We start from the raw sequence: 6989 nt of genomic DNA, 5'->3' as shown, positions 1-6989 counted from the left end.
TTATATTATATGTATAAAAATAATCTCTTTTGGAAGCACTTCTAACGGCATATTATCAAATTTTATTAACTTAAATTAACCAGGTGATTTTTTAATAGTGCAGAAACTAACGCAGACCTGTTTTATATGTATAGGTATGTACTATTTCAGGTTTTATGGTCTATATATAAAAGAAATTCTTGTTAGTTAACCTCGTTTAGGACCAAAAAAAACGTTAAAAATAAAAAAAATCCCGGTCGGAGCCGGGGCGAGCAGCTAGTAACTTATTATGAAGAATATTTATTCAGTGTCATAATTAGACCCTAGTCCTAGTGTTATTGAATCAATTCGACACGCAATCGTAAATTGAAAAATATTCCACAACTGTTCTAAATACATATATTTATTACTACTGTTATCTTTCAATTGAATTCTATAATAATGACGAGATCATTGAATCTTAAATAGTTATTTAATGTTCACTTGTTTAATTTATGAGTTTCTTACGGTGCATTTAGATCAAACGAGCGTATGCTCATTCTAACCCCACTATGTCAAATTGTTTTAGTGTAAACAGACGTAGAGCATTCTTTCGTTGTTCTTATTGCGTTCGAAAAGATTCTATGCAATGTTCTTATACTGAAAAACACTGTTCTCGTTTGCACTAAAAGATCACGAAAGAATGCTCTTGTTCTAGCTCTAGCTCTATCACTCTATGTTCATTTGGTCTAAATGAACCGTTAGACATATTAACAACTTTTTAACTACTGATAATTCTTCTTCTTATAGTGAGAACTTTATAACTTTACAGTGTTTCTTTTTTCACGGAACGTATTTCAGAACCATATCGATAGATATGAGGAAGCAACACACACACATATTAAACTTAAATAATACATCCTCGATTGCGTCAAGAATATTAAATAACAAAACTACTTATTACAGTAGTTTTCCATAAAACTAACATATTTTACAATTGTAAACTTAAATAATTTTATACTATTACTATTGTCTCGTGTTAAAATAATAAACACGAGTTAAAGTAGCATGAAAAACACAATTCAAACATAAATGACTCATATAATAATTCCCTACATCATTTAATAGTGAAATAAATATTGAACAATGGATATTAAACTGTATGACATACATTGTTAAAAACCACGATAGTGGTAAAGTTTTTAAAACGATTCCATTTTTACGGTGTCTTTAAAACACAATGAGGGTATCTTCATCAAATAATTTCATTGTGGCAACACTGTTGTTACAATGACGTATACATTACAAGGTTGCCATGAGAAAATATTATATCTTCCACAGATATTTAACTCTCGTGAAACAAAATCGTACCTTTTTTGCTTCTATTATAGAATAGATTAAAAAAAAATTTTCTTAAAAATTTTAAGTTTCTATAAAAACATTTTTAGTCTGTTCTGGATATAAGTAGGGAATGCTTTGAGCATGTGTGCTTTTCACCAATATTTGCAAAGCCATTTTATATTGTCAATTTATCGCAAAATTGGTTTTTTAATATATTATCATTTCAAATCACCTTGGGCTACTATAGTTTAAAATACAATGAAGAACTTATAACAGAGTCTCATTAAAATTAAACTAGTAAGAACTGATATTTCGAAGGTATTTAATATTTAGATATAATACGTAATACAATGCGATAGTATTTATATAAAAAGAACCTTAATCGAATATTTGTTACTTACTTAATGAAATTCATACTTATTTGTTATTACCACTATTTAGTGTATTTAATTATCGTAATTTGTATAAGATATATTATTTTTTGCACACCACACATTTATCCGTTCCATTTTCCATTTTTTTTTGTCACATTGTAAATTAAATTATAATATCGCAATAAAACAAGCGGATCCACAGACACCTATTATAATAATAAATAATCGCCAATAGAATTCTTAATTACACCGGAAAATGTAATAAACCTACACAATGACCAATCAAAACGTCAATTATCAAATGATTTACAATATATTGACCAATAGGAACGCAGTAATACTACGCGCCAAAACTAACCTTGAGAAAACCTAAATACATATTGTTTAAAAATAGATTATTAAAATGAACTTAATGAACTATTTTCATACTTAATAGGCACTTAAATAAATTAATATAGCTGTAAATTGATTTTTAATTGTTTTCATGAAAAGTAGGTATTCTTTTAGATACTTAAAACAGCATTTATTTTCAGACCTTATGAATACACGTAAAATATGTATGAATTATAGTTAAGGTAATTTAGAATACCTTTACTCGTTCAAATTATAATTCCAATAAAAAATAAGAATTTCCTTTTTAACATTGAGATAATATTAATAGGAGACGACACCGCCTACATCACTTATGTTCCACTCAACATACGTCATGTGACGTATGTTGAGCGGTATTTTTTAATGGTTTTAAAGTGAAACGCATCAAACATGCCTTCGTGTGTGTTACGATATTGCACAAATAATACAAATAATACGGAAAAGTGCAAAGGAATAACTTTCATCGTTAAGTACCTAACTAAATAATAATTTTTAAAACTTAGTTAGAGCAAAAAAATGGCGCACAGATTTTGTTCGTGGTGTCTCCTCCATACGTAGTAATATTATCTCAATGCTTTTTAACCAAAAAGTAATGCCATTGTTTTGTTATTTATTAGAATTTTCAATATACCTACGATATAGGAATTGTTTTACTTTGCTCTTTTATTATGTACACATCATTTCTTGATAATAATTATGTTATAGGTAAATAATAATAATGTTTATTATTAATTTAATTAATTGAAAATGTCCAATTTGCACAGTATTTAAAGCTTTTTACACACACAAACATCATATTAGTTCATAAATATATTTAAATCTTATATAATATAATTATTAAATTATATTATGTAATTTTATTTACATTTTGTACTAGAATTTACTAAATTTCAATATGTTTGATGTACTATTGTAATGATTTGCAACTTATTGTAATTTGAAAATATTATGATCAAATAAAAATCAAATCTACTTGAATCTTAGTGACTAGTGTAGTTAACTATGTTTATAATTCTAACTATCTGATGCTGTATACATATTTATTTATTGAGAATAGACTGAAAAACAATGAAAATTTTGAAATCAGTCAAAATTATATGAAAATTATGTTAAAAATTAAAAAAAATGTATCTGTCTTTAAAAAAAAAGTTTTTTTCATTCGGAATTTTTTATCTAGCAATCCTTAGCAATCAGTCTGTTCTCTATGTCGCTGTAAATACTTAAATTGTGAACACTTTAAATTATTTTGAATCAAAATGTATATGTTATTCACGATTTAATAAATTTTGAATTATATATGTCTTTTTATTTAACCCAGATCTTTCTCTATAAAATAGTCTATAAAATATTTTTATTTAAATAGCGCTTCAAAATACTTAAATTATTATCGATTGAAACTTTGACCAATTTTATTTTTCAATATTGCCCGCTTTTCCCGCGTAGAACATTCGAATACAGAGTATAAAGCTAATAGAGAGTTATAGAATATAATCCTGAATATCATAGACCACAGAGTATTACAAACATTTTGAATGTTTGTCACACAGCTATTAATATTAGAGTGAGCTTAAGTAATTGCTAAGATATTCACAAGAACAGCTTGCGGCCGATGGCACGCATGAATAATTAAAATGTACGACAATTTATTACTACGGAAACGGTGGCAAATAATTCAGGGTGATATAAACTAACTAGTCGAGACTCGCGGATTTGTCTATGGTCGCTTAAAACCGCTGGTATTATTAAAGATTGAAACAACAACTTATTTGAGTTGAGTTGTGTATATCAAATAATTTACAGCATATTAGACGACTAGCTGTGCCGCGCGGTTTCACCCGAATTGCTCCGCTCCTGTTGGTCTTAGGGTGATTATATATATAACCTTCCTCGATAAATGGGCTATCTAACACCAAAAGAATTTTTCAAATCGGACCAGTAGTTCCTGAGATTAGCGCGTCCAAACAAACAAACAAACTATTAGTATAGATGTCACGATATCTAGCCATATAATTTCTAAATTTTTTATAAATAAAGATACCAGGAAAATATATTGTCTATTTAAAGAAACAGTACATCTAATAAAGAGCTATAATTCACCTTAAGGTAATTAAAAATGAATTAAGTACTGAAATAAAAATTGAACGAACGACTTTGAAGTAATTAGGTACCACATAATTACTAATCAACACTCATTTTCAAATTTCACTGGAAATATTCCACTATTTCTTTTCTAATTTTCATTTGACTTTATTTAAAATTTCGTTTTTAAATTGTAAATAATTATCAAAAAACTTAACAGTTGGTTTTCGCTGTTTAATCAGGCAGATATCTATAGGAAAGTATATTTTGTAAAAATTATAAATAAACCTTAATTTCAGTACATAAATAAATATAATATGTTTTTTCTTTATAAGTATTTATTTCGTAAATCGTCGATGTTTAGCTATTCAGTTATTCGGGACGGATAAATTCAATAAATCAAAGTTCTTGAAAAAAGGGTCTAACCACAGGGTCTAACCGTTCTTATGTTATAAATGGCCTAACTATCCAGACAATGCTTTTGACAATAAAGACATGGAATATCCTAGTTTTACATACAGACTTTTATTTAATTTAAAAGCTATTTATATTTGGTACAAATAACCTTTTAATTTCGAAATTGTGTTTTCAATCCATGTCCTGTAGGCTTCAGTGTATGTATGTAATTGTGTCGATTAATTAATGTGATTTTAAAGTGAAACTTTTATTACATCGTCTCAAACTTTTTGGTCTGTGTAGCGCATGTCGCGTGTATCGCGGCTGCCGAGTAGGTATACCTACTCGGCAGCCGACCGTCACGCGAACTGCGCTACACAAAGCAGTGTTAGGAACCGTTCGAACAGTTTCACTTTTACCGTGGTTTCATAAAACCACACAACACTTTTATTTTAAGTATATCTTCGCTTAAGATTTAAATTCAAGCACTTCAATTAAGAAATAAAGTTTTCGAAACTAGATGAACATTCAACTCAACACCACTAAGTACCTACTGCCTCAATTTATCCAATCGGTCAAGAAAAACTTCGCGACTTGTCATAAAACAGAAAAATTATACAATCTTGTTATAAGTAAAGACGCTTTTATAAGAATATCATAACATATTATAATATACTATTTTATTTGTAATTTTGTATGTTCACCATCAACTCAAAAAATACTGGAATCTTTTCCTTCTGTTTTTCTTTTTTTTCTTAATTCATAATTTTTAAGTTTTAGACAATACAGGCGAAGCCGTGGGCAGAATGCTAGTTCCATAAAATAGTAAAATACAGACGTAGGTAAAGGTTACATGTAACACAAATATCTCAAAGTCTTAACCATTCTGCATGCTCCACATTCAGCACACCATCCTATAAGTTACAAAAATATCTCCCGTTTTCAATCTAGACAATGCATATTTTAATATCGCTGGAGGCTTTCAAATAATTTTGTACACCTAGTTCTGAGTGATTGCAAGACGCAAGTATTAATAGTTGCAAGTAACAGCTGTTGCTTCTCTTTTGTGCTTTTACTCGGGTCGCGGACCCCTAATATTGCACTCTTAAACAAGCTCTAGTGATGTTGGCGAGTTATCGATAGTTTCCACTGACCTACTGCAATTTGGAGCAGTCTTATAAAAGAAATATCTATGAAGAAAGTCAATATGATACTTTTTGATTAGATTCTTGAATTGATCAAGCAAGGTTGCTGCAATGTAGTTTTACAATGAAACGTAATAGGTACTCAAGTTTTTCTAAGACTGATTCTACTGAAAGTGCTGGCAAAATACTAAATTGTATGTCTGTATGTAACAAAGATGAAATTATACATTCAGTTGTACTACATTTGTGGTATGTACCTAAATTAAGATATGCACAGGAACTAAACATAACTTCTAAATGCCTAGACCGAATTATATGTTAAACCATTGAAATTTTCTCCATTGTAGAGTTTTGAATACGAAGTTTATAATATATTTTTTTTAACTTTTACACTTACAACAAATACAAACTATCGACACAAAATATCGATACACGCACATACCTAAACATTAATACACACATAAAAGCTCTTTGTGGGATTGAAGAGCGGTTACGAGACGCGGAATTTTTGATTAATGCCGTGTTTCCTATACCTTGAGGCCTCCAACACATACAATGATTAGTGATGTTCTTGCATAATTAATTATGAGCAATATATGTGTCGTACTCGTGTTTTAAATTAGCAATATTGTATTTGGATAGTTGATGAAGAATGGTTTTTATTTTTAGCTAAAGTAGCTGTCGTAGGTTCGTGTTTTTTCTACTAATTTATTATTTTATACACTTACAACATCACTATTCGACTAATATCGTCATTTTATTTATTTATTTATTTATTTAGGTCTACCAACGTTTGTTTACATTACATATTATAACATATCAAAATTCATATACACAATTATAAGGCCAATGTAAAAAAACACTTACAGGTAAACACAACATGCGAAAAATAAGTTTAAAAGTATACAATTAGCGATAAACAGAAAAAAAAACAATGATATATAATGTACTTAATCTATCCTATTCCTTAAAAAGTGAATTAAAAGTTTTGCGGAGCTTGTTGGGGGAATCTACGAATATATCAAAAAACTCACTGTAGGTCGTTTACAGTTTTACAAATTCTCGGAATGGGTGAGTTCCGACCCGATACGGTTCTGCGTTGAGGAGGACACAGCGGCAATAGAATCTTACGAGATATCTGGAAGGGACCTTTAAGTTAAATTTTTGCAGCACATAATTTCGAAAATATATCATTTTTTAGATCTTCCACATCGTAATACAAATTCCAATAATTTTGTTTGTCGTATTAGTTAGTGTAAGTAAGTAGACAGTATTTTATTATCTGTGGTTTGTTTCAACTGAATACTTCACAAGCGGAGCCACT

This window comes from Colias eurytheme, chromosome 19, assembly GCF_061535395.1.
Source record: "Colias eurytheme isolate Ceu_HAF_F1 chromosome 19, ilColEury1 Martin Lab GWU primary, whole genome shotgun sequence".
Classification (NCBI taxonomy): Eukaryota; Metazoa; Arthropoda; class Insecta; order Lepidoptera; family Pieridae; genus Colias; species Colias eurytheme.
This window is presented reverse-complemented; position numbering follows the sequence as displayed.